Below are 14,838 nucleotides of genomic sequence, written 5' to 3' on the forward strand. Positions count from 1 at the left end.
AGAAACATTTAACAAGTTACTAAATTGTGAAGATCCCCCAGAACTTCTTCAGATAAACACAGAAACCCCAATTAAAACACCAGCAGAAAATATAAATCCACCTACAATTAATGAGGTCTACAGAGCTTTGAAAGAACTCAAAAACTACAAAGCAAGTGGAGAAGATCAAACGTTTGCTGAACTTTGGAAATATGCAGCAGAACCAGTAAAGATAGCATTACACAAATGCATAGTAAAAATCTGGAATGAAGAGAAATTACCAGAAAATTGGACTACTGCTATAATACATCCATTACATAAGAAAGGAGAAAAATCAAATCCAGACAACTATAGAGGAATTTCCCTTTTGGACTGCACGTATAAGATCATGTCAAGAATACTATACAACCGCTGTAAAGATCAACTAGAACTGGAACTGGGAGAATATCAAGGAGGATTTAGATCCTGGAGAAGCTGCCCAGAACAGATAATCACCCTGAAGTTAGTTATGGATGTCTACAAAAGAAGGCAAAAACAACTAGTCATAACCTTTGTAGATTTCAAAAAGGCGTATGATTGCATCCATAGATCTTCAATGATGAAAATATTAAGGAATTTTGGACTTCATCCTAAATTAATAAAAATGATACAGTTAACCTTAACAAACACCAAATCCAAAGTAAAATTTAGAGGAGAAATATCTGAACCATTTACGATTAAAACAGGGTTGAGACAGGGAGATTGTTTATCACCATTGCTATTCAATTGTGCTCTTGAATATGTAATGAGAGAATGGTACAAGGAAAATCCTATGAATATTAAAATTGGAACTAAGAAAGATAAAATAAATCTAAATTGCTTGGGATTTGCTGATGACCTAGCATTACTAGCTAATAATATTCAGGAAGCCACGAAACAAATAACAAGCTTACAAAATATAGCACAAAAATTAGGACTCCAAATATCATTTGAAAAGACTGAAATAATGGTAACGGATCCACTTGTAATAGATCACATCACAGTGAATAATAGGGAAATTAAAATAGTGAAACAATTTAAATACCTGGGTGAAATTATAACACATAAATTGGACGAGAAACCTGCATGGCGAGCAAGAACTAATAAAATGATAAAAGCTCAAAAACTAACGTGGTCTACGTACAATAAAAAATGTCTATCAATTAAAACAAAATTAAAACATTACAAGACGGTGGTTCAACCAGAGGTTACATACGGAAGTGAAACTCTTTTTAAAGTCACCCAGAAAAACAGAATTGACAAAATTTTAAAAGTAGAGAGAAGAATTGCTAGAACATGCATAAATAAGAAATATCAAAAAGCTGGGCAATGGCGGATAGTTCCAAATGAAGTGGTATACAGAGAACTGGAGCCCATCACTGATACTATACGAAAGAAAAGGATCTCTTTTTGTGGTCACATTCTGAGGACACCAGAAACCAGATTATCAAGGAAAATTATTGAGAAACTCTGGAAGTTGAAACAACAAGGAGGATGGCTTAAGGAAATAAGAGAGGATATGGAAGAACTGGAAATAACCCTGGATGATTTGCAGAACAAAACGCCAAATTTAAAGAAGTTGAGGGACACAGAAATAAGATTTAAACCAAAAATTGACAAACGACATACAATGAAAAGGGTATTTACAGATGAGGAACGACGAAAAGCATCGGAACGAATGAAGAGATACTGGGCCACTCGGAAGGGGAAAATACCAAAGAAGAGGACCAGAAATGATTGACTGAAGTGGTCCAATGAGGCCGTAAAAGCAGAAGAAGAATATATATATATATATATATATATATATATATATATATATATATAAAATTAAAATGTGGTCATGACCGGAATCTACATTCCTAGTAAGTGGAATGTAAATTACGACCTCTGATAAGAGAACAGGCAATCCTATCGTTGGAACTCCAGCTACCTAAAGGTTTAAAGAGGTTTACAAAATATTTATATCCTCGGATGAACGACCTGTGGATGTGGACTTCGTTTCTCTAATACAAGCATAGCTCTAGCTGTCGTTCGATATACACTTCTACACAACAGTGCATTTTCACCATGTGATGTTGTTCTTTTCGATTTGATGCCTTTTCCATCCTCCGACCTTATTACGGTATTTCAATATTTTTGTTCTCTGTGATGCCTTCTGGGAAACAGTAAGTCAACCTTTCACGACTGCGATAGCACATTTGGATGCCTCCACAGATTACGTACGAGGCCGACCAACCAGAGCCGGGCGGGTTGCCCACGGGAGGCTCGCCCGGGCGCTACAGCCGGAGGACGTTGATCGGTCGGCGCTCGCGCCTTGGGTGAGTGACCTTGAGTGGCCGGTCCGAGCACCTTTTGTTTACAGACAGCGGACTCCACCACTGCTGTCCGCCACGGAAGTTTTTCCAGGTGGCAGTCGTTAGCGCCTGCCACGGAACGCAAGTACCAAATGGCCTGAAAGACGGCCACAGGACTACGACATTCGTTCTGCTCCGCGGGTTGCGAAACCATTCCGTGCAAGCCGTGAGTCAGATTCTCACCATTACAAGGGGAACGCGCTGTCACCGCCAAATCGACTTGGCAAGTAATAAACGAGAGTTTAAGCCGTCCTGTGAAATACGTCGGCACTGATTTCCGGGTTGGTACTGCGTTAGCTTTTCAAGTTAATCTACCTCGCATCCAAAGGTCCGTTGTGGATGCGGTGCTGAATTGTAAGCGAATTAGAATCCTGTGGTTTCTTATTCACTTCTAGGAAAATCATTTACAATGCCATCAGAAGAAAAGAACGTAAGATCGCCAGACCGTATCTCTGTCAAATAACATTTCACGACGGAGAAAATTGAGGTCTAGCCTTATGACTGACAACTTATTATGACTACTCGAGTACAGTAAGAATGACCGTCACCTTTAAGCCCTCCGGCTGTGAAACAGAAATGTTAACTACAAGTGTTGAGAATGGAGGGAGCAGAATTTTGAGAAGGGACTGACTGTGATAAAAATTCAATGTGTCAGACGACCACATTTCATTCAAGAATCAATCTGCAAAACACGGAAGAAAGACCGTCGACGTCGTGATCCTCACAGGGAGAGCTCTGGGTGAAATGGACCGCGATGATCAAGGAAATCGGACGTAATTTTGTTGAACCAACAAGTTAAACAGCCTCATAGGGGCTTAAGGAAAAACATTTAGTGCCTCTCACGATGTACTAGCCCGGGGAAGTTATGACAGTAATTCAGAGAACCGTGGGGAAAACTAAATTTGGGTGGCCGAAGGGACATTTGAAGTCCACCCTTTCCGAAAATTAGTCCAGAAGCTTGACCGCTGTGGTATCTCGCACAACGCGGAGGTTGGAGTAGAAAGACGAATTGTAGAGCGTGATGCATCAATAAACAGTGACATTCTGTGGTGCCAGTAACTTGGCTTTTACAGTAGTAGTGGTGGTAGTAGTATGGTATTCTGCAGCAGGTCTTGTCATGGATTAAGCCTCTTCCACTTTTGCCTGTCCATAGCCAATCTTTTCATTTCTGAATATTTGTCTCCTTTGATATTGTCCAGCATTTGATATCTTCTTTTTCCTCTTCCCTTTTTCCCCTCTACAATTCCTTCTATTCCTTCCTTCAATAAACAGTCCCTCCTCAGACAATGCTCAGGCCAGTTCCGTTTTCTCTTTCTGATGACTTTCATCATGTTTCTTTCTTCTCCAACTCTTCTTGTACTTCTTCATGTCATACTCGGTCTTCCCATTTCACTTTTTCCATTCTTCTCCATATCCACATCTCTAGTGCCTCCAATCTTCTTCCATCTTCCGTGCTCAATACCCAGGGCTCCGCACCATACAGTGCCACGCTCCAGATGTAACAGTACGCTTTCAAAATTTATCTTTGGTATATATGACACCACCGGTTACGTTGCCGTAGTTACCGCTGCGGGCGCCTAAGTAGAAATTCAGCGAGTGTTGTACAAGTCGATAAGAGAGAAAAGTGTTCTGAGCGTGTTAAATGTCCAAAAGGTAATCAGAAGCAGAAGACTATGGTCAAACTCCAGCGCTGCGATTTACAGGGGTAAAGGAAACAAGTGAGTCATAGCAGTTGCGACAGAGAGATCAAACTTCAGTATGAAAGTTTCACTGTGAAGTGGAGTGTCTGCTGTTTTGACACATCGACGAACAACTCACGGCCCATCTTTACAGTTCCAGTTCTGCCAGTACTCCTTTCCTCTGCATGCACCAGTTCATCAGCATCAAAGTGAAGTCGTCGAAGGTGTTCTTTAAGTTTTAAGAACAGATGAAAATCGGATGGTGCCAAGTCGGAACTGTATTGAGAATGATCGATGCGAATTCAAAAGTCTGTTACAGCACTCCGTTTGTCACGCAGCGACATAGTTACGTTACACACATCTGTGTTACATTCTACAATTGGCAGCCCTCCAGGGGTAATGGGGCTGCGAGTATGTAGACATGACGAATCAAAATGTACATTGTTTATAACAATTATTTTATTTAAAAAGCTTTCCGAGTTTTCACATAAAAATGTGGAGCCGGTACTTTTCAGCACGCCCTCGTAAGTTTATTACTACTTCACAATGCTCTTGCAACTATATACACATCTCAAAAGCAAAATGAGTAAGGCATCTGAAGAACTGTTACGAAATGGAGTTAATAATTTTCGATTTTCAATTTGATAATGCTAATCATGTTGAAGAATAACGCATCTCCAGCAAGGGTACGTCATTTAACATTGTCAGCTTTAAAATCCAAAGAAAACAACGCAAAGGAGCTGTGCTGAGAATCAGATACCGCTCTACTACTTCTTTAATGACACACTTATTCGTGCGATTCATTTTCACTGCATTTGTGAATCGCAACCTAAAAGTGTTCAAAGCAAAGGCTGGCACAAGCTACGGGCTAGAAACCGCACATCCTGACACAACGAACAAAGCATGTTACAAATGTCACAGCAGTATTTCACAAACCTGCTGCTCATTCCACTGTGCAGTACTTCGCTCTCGGGCATTAGGCGGCTGCAGTGGGACGCAGCCAGTGGCAAACACTGAGTGCGCGCGATATTTCAAAGATGTACACTCATCAGGTCATAGCCGCACACTAGCACAATTATGTCCCAAATTTTCGAACAAGGTCGATTTTGGGGGCTGATATCTTGCAAATATGCTTTTTCCATTTACAATGTGAGGCTAAGTTGGTGATGTTTCACTATATGTTTCATTGTTCGATCTCGTTCCTCTCACACTTCTCACCAAGCAACCAGCCTTCCTTGCCCGTTCACTTATCTGTTGTTCATTTCTTCCATTTCCTGTGTAACACTCTCCAGGTACTTGAAACTGGCCATCGTTTTCAGCAGCTCCCTAGCCAGGGATATGTTTCCTGTATCCCACCCTTTGTCCTTGTTCTAACCACCAGCTCACACTTCGTTGCTTTAAATTCTAGTCCACATCCTCTCATAGCATTTATACGAGGGTTGGAACTTCAATAGTGGCAAATATTTATTCACAACTTACACGAAGCAGACACATGTTTGAAATTTTTCCTGTCCTTGAGAGCAGTCTTCAGCATTTTGTGTAACCCCTTGCCAGCAATATGGAAGTTGTAGGACACATTTAGCAGCGCCAGATGTGTTGATACATCGAGTGGAGCGGTCTACTGCCTGACGAATCTCTGTAACAGTTCTGAAACGAATGCCAGAAAGTGGTTCCTTCATCTCAGGACTCAAGCCCCATCGATTGACCAAATCAGTCGCAAGTTGTGCCACACGAGACAGGGCATTGTCCTAGGCACATCCTACAGAAAGTCTCACCGCATCTTTCTCTAAGCTGCTGATTTTTGGAACACAGCTTGCAATCTGCCACAGTCCCAGAACTTAAGCCCTTCTGATTTCAACTTGATTCCTAAAATTAAGGAAGAATTTCTTGGCATCCGTTTGTGAACTCTTACAGAGATTCGGGAAATACACCGCTCCTCTCGAACTATCAACACAAGTGGCGCTGCTAAAGCTATCCTACGAGTTCTACATCACTGACAACTGGTTATACACAATTCTGGTGACTACTCTGAAGGACAGCAAAACTTTGAAACATTTATCTATTTTGTATAAGTCGTAAATTAACATTTACCACTATTAAAGTACCAACCCTCGTTTAAATCGATTGTGTGAGCTGAAATACCGCAGCCTAACGTGTATTTTCAAAATAAATATGTTTACATGGGCAACCAGAACTGTTATTGGGAAATCAGTGGATTCGGGGAGTAAAAGTACGAGGGTCGTTCAATAAATAACGGCCAGTTCTGGCTGAAAAAATGCGGAAATGGTTGTGCGACATAGTGGAATAGTCCCGCTTCAGTCCCTATAGTTTCATGAAGTTGCGATCGGTGGTGGCACTATATATAGCCTTCAAAATTGTGTCTGCAACCGAACTGGGTTCCGACCACAGAGCCGTCATTGAGTTGCTTCTGCACGAAAGCCAAAGCATCGCAAATATTCATAGGCGCTTGCAGAATGTCTACGGAGACTTGGCAGTGAACAAAAGCACGGTAAGTCATGGGGCAAAGTGTCTGTCCTCATTCCAATTCATCATCATCATCATCTTCGTTTCCCCTCTATCCAACATCTGGTCGGGTTGGGGTGTCAATGGTACTTCGTCACTTTACTTGGTCTTTCCACCATTCTTCTTCCACAATTTGGTTCCATATTGGTTTTCTCCTGCTTAATCTCATCTTTATTGTATCAATCTATCTGTTCTCGGTCCTCCTCTTGGCCTCTTGCCCTCAATCTTGAACTCCATCATTCTTCTTGGTATTCTTCCCTCTCCCATCCTCTTCACATGCCCAAACCATTTTAATTTATTGTTTTCAGTTTTCTCAGTCAACTTCTCCACTCCACTTTCCTTCCTAACATCTTCATTTTTCACTCTGTCTCTCCTCGTCTTCCCCAGCACACTTCTCATCCCAACTGTCTCACGCAAACCAGTCCGACATCCCGCATTCCGGCCGGCCGCACGTAACTACGACTCCTGCAATGTTTTTAAGTGCGGTCGCTTTCATTCAAGGTGATCGGTGGCTCACACACAAAATTTCGCGGCTCAGCTGGACGCCTACTTTGGTAGTGCTGACACACTCGTCCATCAGTTGGGGTACTCGAAGGTGTGTGCCGCTGGGTTCCTCGCCACCTAACGGAAGACCGTGAAGAGCAACGAAGGACCATCTGTGCGGGCTTGCTTTGTTACGTAGCTGATCGTGACTATTTTTTGTTTAACATCGCCGCTAGCTGTGAAATATGAGTTTAGCACTTCGAACTGGAAACAAAATGGCACTCCATCCTCCGAAGAAAAAGTTCATAGCCACACTCTGAGCCAACAAAGACACGGCAACAGTCTTCTAAGACTTTGAACGCGTTTTTCTGTCCGATGTCCTCCCTCGTGGTGCGACGATCAACCCGGCAGTGTATTGTTTTTCCTCATGAAATTGAAAATAAACTTCTGCTTCCCCATGACAACGGAATGCAAGTCTGTGCACAGGAGAGGAGCTCACTAAACTACATTGTACTCCCTTCCTCATTCACCCCACCCTCCGGAGCTCAAACCTTCCGACTTCCATCTGTTTGGCCTCATGAAGGATGCATTCAACGGGGAGCAGTACGTGGATCATGGGGAGTTTATTTATGAAGCAATATGTTGGCTCTGATGTCGACCAGTGGAGCGGTACCATGGTGGGGACATACAGGTCCTTCAAGTAAGGTGGCGTAATGCCGCCGCATCGAAATAAGGTCGTGTTTAAAAATGGGCTTTTGTAGCCAAAAGATTGGGGAATAATGTGATGTACTGGAGTCCTGTGTAAAACTACTCTGCTTTAAGAAGAGAAAAATGTGTTGCATTACTTATCGAACGGCCCTCGTAGAATACGGGCCAAACGATTCGCCTACTCGCCTTCGTACACGCACTGCCTCAACCAAATGCTCACAAGCTGTGACATGGTCGCGAATGGAAGACTGATCCAGAAAGTGTAGAATTAGTTTATGTGTTTCTTATCTATTATCCAATACTAGTCGGTCCTGAGACTGCCGGTTTCGGACAGCAACGAGCACTCAGATGTGTTTTAAAACCATGTCTTAATATGATGGAACCATAGTGGCATCGCCACACGGAGTGGCCGCTCGGTTAAGAGGCGCCTTGTCACTGACTGCGCGGCCCCTCCCGTCGGAGGTTCGAGTCCTCCCTCGGCCATGGGTGTGCGTGTTGTTCTTAGAGTAAGTTAGTTTAACTAGTGTCTAAGTCTAGGGACCCATGACCTCAGCAGTTTGGTCGCATAGGAATTCTCACACATCTGAACATTTTGGAACATTGTGGCATCGTCAGATGATAAACAGATCTGAAGATGGTCACTGCTGAATGAAGCCGGTAGTCTGAGGACCTACGAGCTTGTGATCATATTTTTGTTGTGGTCTTCAGTCCAGAGATTGGTTTGATGCAGCTCTCCATGCTTCTCTGTTCTGTGCAAGCTTCTTCATCTCCCAGTACCTACTGCAACCTACATCCTTCTGAATCTTTTTAGTGTATTCATCTCTTGGTCTTCCGCTACGATTTTTACCGTCCGCGCTGCCCTCCAATACTAAATTGGAGTAATTCTGTCAGAGACAGCAAAGGACCTGGAACAGCAGTTAAACGGAATAGACAGTGTCTTGAAAGGAGGGTATAAGATGAACATCAACAAAATCAAAACGAGGATAATGGAATGTAGTGGAATTAAATCGGGTGATGCTGAGGGTACTAGATTAGGAAATGAGACACTTAAAGTAGTAAAGGAGTTTTGCTATTTGGGGAGCAAAATAACTGATGATGGTCGAAGTAGAGAGGATATAAAATGTAGACTGGCAATAGCAAGGAAAGCGTTTCTGAAGAAGAGAAATTTGTTAGCATCGACTATAGACTTAAGTGTCAGGAAGCCTTTTCTGAAAGTATTTGTATGGAGTGTAGCCATGTATGGAAGTGAAACATGGACGATAAATAGTTTGGACAAGAAGAGAATAGAAGCTTTCGAAATGTGGCAGCGAAAGGCTATTTACAATTTGTACAGAAACGAGATGGCACTTATAAGAGTCGAAGGGCATGAAAGGGAAGCAGTGGTTGGGAAGGGAGTGAGACAGGGCTGTAGCCTATCCCCGATGTTATTCAATCTGTATATTGAGCAAGCAGTAAAGGACACTTGTGATCACAGACGTGAAATAAAGAAATTTATTCAACCGATCGCATTCTTATTATTTGCGTCTCATTGCCAATATTAGAGTCGTCTGCGAGTAACCACGCTATGTCCGAAAAATTCTGAAGATGTAGCCAGTCTGAACTGCGTCACCGTTCAGTGGCGTTTTGCGTCCCCAACGCAGGGCACTTGCGTAACTCTGAGTGACAGGTTAAGCAGCTGGTCGCCTTCCCCACTGGTGCGGGAGCGCCGTGCCGAGATCCCCGTCAAAGGACTCCCCTCCCTCTATGGGCCGCCGCCTGCTCCCTCGGGACCCCCATCCACCCCGCTCCCCTCATCCAGGCTCCCATCACGCTGCGCGCACAGAGCAATTTCTTTGGCGATTGCAGCCGGCAGATTGTACCGGCTGCACCGCCAGCGTAGCGACAATAACAAGTTGGGCGCGCTATCGGCGAGCCCAGGCCGTAGCTCGGCGCGCGCGGAATCGGCTGATTATTGCGGCGGCCCGCAGGCCCGGGCGCCAACAAGAAGAGCAAAGAGGGGGCCGCTCAAGGTGAGTCCAGCCTGCCGCAGCACGTGCCGTGCGCTCTCCACTCACCTGCCGCGCCGCGGTCGCTGCCCACACGGGATGCCCGAGCCGCTGCATCCGCTCGCCTTCTGCGGGGCCAAACTGGATATGACGCACATGGAGCAGCTGACGCTACCAACGTCGTAATGTAAAAAATCGTAGTATACACTATGTGATCGAAAGTATCCGGACTCGCATTCGGGAGGACGACGGTTCAATCCCGCGTCCGGCCATCCTGATTTAGGTTTTCCGTGATTTCCCTAAATCGCTCCAGGCAAATGCCGGGATGGTTCCTTTCACAGGGCACGGCCGACTTCCTTCCCTGTCCTTCCCTAATCCGATGAGACCGATGACCTCGCTGTCTGGTCTCCTTCCCAACACAACCAACCAAAGTATCCGGACACCAGCATCTTATGCGCAGCTGACCAAAAGATGTCGCGAGAAGCGGACGCGGAGGTACAAAATGACCCGAGGAGTACGGTACACTACTAACCATTACAATTGCTACACCACGAAGATGACGTGCTACAGACGCGAAATTTAACCGACTGGAACAAGATGCTATGATAAGCAAATGATTAGCTTTTCACAGCATTCACACGAGGCTGGCGCAGTGGCGACACCTACAACCTGCTAACATGAGAGAAGTTTCCAACCGATTTCTCATACACGAACAGCAGTTGACCGGCGTTGCCTGGTGAAACGTTGTAGTGATGCCTCGTCTAAGGAGGAGAAATGCGTGTTCAAAATGGCTATGAGCACTATGCGACTTAACTTCTGAGGTCATCAGTCGCCTAGAACTTAGAACTAATTAAACCTAACTAACCTAAGGACATCACACACATCCATGCCCGAGACAGGATTCGAACCTGCGACCGTTGCGGTCCCTCGGCTCCAGACTGTAGCGCCTAGAACCGCACGGCCACTCCGTCCGGTTGAAATGCGTTTACCATCACGTTTCCGACTTTGATAAAGGTCGGATTGTAGCCTATCGCGATTGCGGTTTATCGTATCGCGACATTGCTGCTCGCGTTGGTCGAGATCCAATGACTGTCAGCAGAATATGCAATCGGTGGGTTCAAGAGGGTAATACGGAACGCTGTGCTGGATCCCAACGGCCTCGTACCACTAGCAGTCGAGATGACAGGCAACTTATCTGCATGGCTGTAACGGATCGTACAGCCAAGTCTCGATCGCTGAGTCAACAGATGGGGACGTTTGCAAGACAACAATCAGTCGAGATGACAGGCATCTTATCTGCATGGCTGTAACGGATCGTACAGCCACGTCTCGATCCCTGAGTCAACAGATGGGGACGTTTGCAAGACAACAATCATCAGCACGAACACAACGTTTGCAGCAGCATGGACTATCAGCTCGGACATCATGGCTGCGGTTACCCTTGATGCTGCATCACAGACAGGAGCGCCTGCGATGGTGTAGTCAACGACGAACCTGGGTGCACGAACGGCAAAACATTTTTTCGGATGAATCCATGTTCTGTTTACAGCAGCATGTTGGTCGCATCCGTGTATGGCGACATCGCGGTGGTGTGGGGTGCCATTGGTTACACGTCTCGGTCACCTCTCGTTCGCACTGACGGCACTTTGAACAGTGGACGTTACATTTCAGACGTGTTACGACCCGTGGCTCTAACCCTCATTCGATCCCTGCGAAACCCTACATTTCAGTAGGATAATGCACGACCGCATGTTGCAAGTGCTGTACAGGCCTTTCTGGATACAGAAAATGTTGGACTGCTGCCCTGGCCAGCACATTCTCCAGATCTCTCACCAATTGAAAATGTCTGGTCAATGGTGGCCGAGCAACTGGCTCGTCACGATACGCCAGTTACTACTCTTGATGAACTGTGGTATCGTGTTGAAGCTGCATGGGCAGCTGTACCTGTACACGCCATCCAAGCTCTGTTTGACTCAATGCCCAGCAGTATCAAGGCCGTTATTACGGCCAGAGGTGGTTGTTCTGGGTGCTGATTTCTCAGTATCTATGCACCCAAACTGCATGAAAATGTAATCACATGTCAGTTCTAGTATAATATATTTGTCCAATGAATACCCGTTTACCATCTGCATTTATTCTTGGTGTAGCAATTTTAATGGCCAGTAGTGTATTTTCAGTAGCAAAGCACAATGGGTCGTCCAGGAGGGCTCAGTGACCTTGACACTTCAGTAACAAATCCATCAGGTCAATCGTAAAATCAAATACAATTGTTGAAAAATATTTATTTCTAAAAAGGGAATCATTACCCCCGTTTTCAGGACATGTGTAGCATCTTCAAGTGTATCTGCAAAGTTTAGAAGTATAGTATTACCAATCCGCATGGTCCATTTCATCAAGCTGAACAGAACCAACAGAAATTTTTAGAAAAAAATCTCCTATACGTACATTAAAATGTGAGTATACATAACTAAGGTTAAAATATATGAAAGGTATTCGCAGATCGAATACGGACTACCATCAGCCGTACAGTGGAACGACGACAATGAAAATTTGTGCCGTACTGGGACTCGAACCCGGATTCCGTGTTTATCGCGAGCGCTCACCTTACGATTTGGCTACTGAGCACGAATCACGGCCAGATCCAAGCTTCCGTATGTTGTCAACCTCGTGTCTCGCTGTAAAATGCAAGAGAACATCCTCTTCAATAGTAAGACTGATAAAAAGCCCCTCGCAAAGAAGGATCTACATAAAGGGACAAAGATGCCCGTTAACAAGAGCGGAAACCACCGTTAAATTGAATAAAACATTTAAAGAGAATTAACTGTCTGACATCCGAAATCGCCCATTACGAAACTCACAACGGTCCTGGCTTAGGGGAGCGCCACACATGGATCTGCATGATGACAGTTGGGCAGTCTTTCGAACACTGAAATGTCAAAAAAAAAGGGGGTCGTGGGAGGGGGGGGGGCTGCAGGTATATAGGTGGACAATGTAACTCCCTGAGTAAAGTTTGTCACTCATCAGTGCTTCATGGACCCCCATCAGACCAGTACGACACACAACCCTGAGTTGAAAGGCCAGTTGGAGAGGCTGTGTACCCTTAACGTTAGCGAGTGGACTGCTAACGCCCTCTGACGGTCAGGTATTTTGTAAATTCAGGTATTTTGTAAATCACCTCATGTTTGCCTTTCTCTGCAAAATCATTTATTTATAAAACAAACTACTGCAGTTTAGGCCGTGTGGCCATTGTCAAGTGGAATAATTGTCTGACATATCGAAGGAATAATTTGTTTTTACAATTAATTTCTTTTAGTTCCCTTTTATTGGAATTACACAACCAATCTTCACTTTAATATATCACTTACTTTTATGATGGCAATTAACTAGATGCTAATTTGCAATTATTCACTTCAGGCCTGCAGGCCTACAATGACACTCAGCGTTGGAAGAGAAAAATTTAATTTAAGACGATCGATGGCAGAAATAAATGTTAAAAGGGACATGAAATGTTTTGCGACTCTGAAATTCAGAAGCAGGAAGAGAGACTGCTTATGGTTAATAGCAGATAAGGTAGTGCAAAATGAAAGGATTAAAATTAACCAAGTAACTCAGACTACTTTTCTTATGGATGCTCGGGCAGGTAGAGAGTTTTGTTAGGCGGGAAGGGGGGTTATTCGATAGCGCAGTTGTAAGAGCGCCAGATATTACGTTCATAAAGCTAAGGCCGTTAAAGATACGGTTCTGTGCTGACTCCACCTGCTCTTTGATAGGTGGTGGCGGGTGTCGGATAAAGCTTAAAGGGTACGCACGGAAATAAATTTACTATTTCAGGGGAGATATGTCGCCCTCAGTTTGAGGAGACATAAAAGTAAATCCTCATTACGAGACCTACAATTACATTTAGTGTGAATTCATTAACTCTGGTGGATATACCGATTACATCTGGCTGTTTTATTTTATGACACAGCAGCATATCGTTAAATACACCATACAAATTTAAATATATTTATAATATTTTGATTGTAATCTACAGTCCTTTACATGATAAAAGGCCACAGGTCAACGTGACCAGAATATATTTGAAAAATTACTTTTCTGGGTGAGTGACCGTGTCATGTTGTGACAAAACTAGAGACGTTTCGACTACTATGGCAGAAAAAGCCTGCATCCTCGTGACTACCAGTACGTAACACCCCTCGAAGAAAAATTGTATGCTGTACAACTTAAATGCACACTTTCAACGTGGCGTCTCTACTTAGCTGCTCCGATTGTTCCTCCGGGTTTAACGCATCTTCACAGTCCTTCCATGTAAACCAGGAAGCTGCTGGTTCCAACAGAAACAAATATTGTAATCGTCATAATGATTTATTTGAGGTATAAATGCAATATGAATTTTTACTTAATACGATATTTGTACACCTTCAAGCAGACTGTCATGTTTTTCATAGTCTGTCAATAAAACTGTTCACGCTAATGTGCAGTATAACTTCAATCTTTGTTTAGGTGAACTTATCTATTACAGCAAGTTCCCTTTCGTTAAAGCTATACTTACTTATAGTGTTTCCTTTGCAACGTCTAAACAAAGGTATAATTTGAGCCTCACTGAATAACATATTTCTTGTGCAACCGTAATGGACGAGGGGGAAAATGAAAATGTCGTATTGACTGCTTACTTTGATACGCTATAGGGCATTCATCTGCTTAAATCGGAAAAAAAAAAATTCTTCGTTCGCGCATCCAGTTCAGCATCTTATTCTAAGGAATCTGTGTTACTGGGTAATCAATGAAATTCGACATTCTCAAATTGAAGCACTCGATCTATTTTGGAAAGTATTCTTTTATTCACAACTGTCTTGGCGAACTGGGTGAACTTAAGTCAGTCTGCGGTTTCAACGCTTCTGAGTCCTCAGAACCCATATCTTGTTAGAAAAGTAATACGCCGAACAACTGACTAACGCCCATCTTGGTCGCCTGACGTCACGCGTTAGGTGACTGTTTTCTAACAAGGTATTAGTTCTGATAACGATTAATAAGCTGATTTAACTCCATCCATTTAGACCAACGCAATTGGGAAAGAAAAAAATTCATTTCACTGAGTATGCATCTTGC

This window comes from Schistocerca nitens, chromosome 2 (assembly GCF_023898315.1).
Source record: "Schistocerca nitens isolate TAMUIC-IGC-003100 chromosome 2, iqSchNite1.1, whole genome shotgun sequence".
Lineage (NCBI taxonomy): Eukaryota > Metazoa > Arthropoda > Insecta > Orthoptera > Acrididae > Schistocerca > Schistocerca nitens.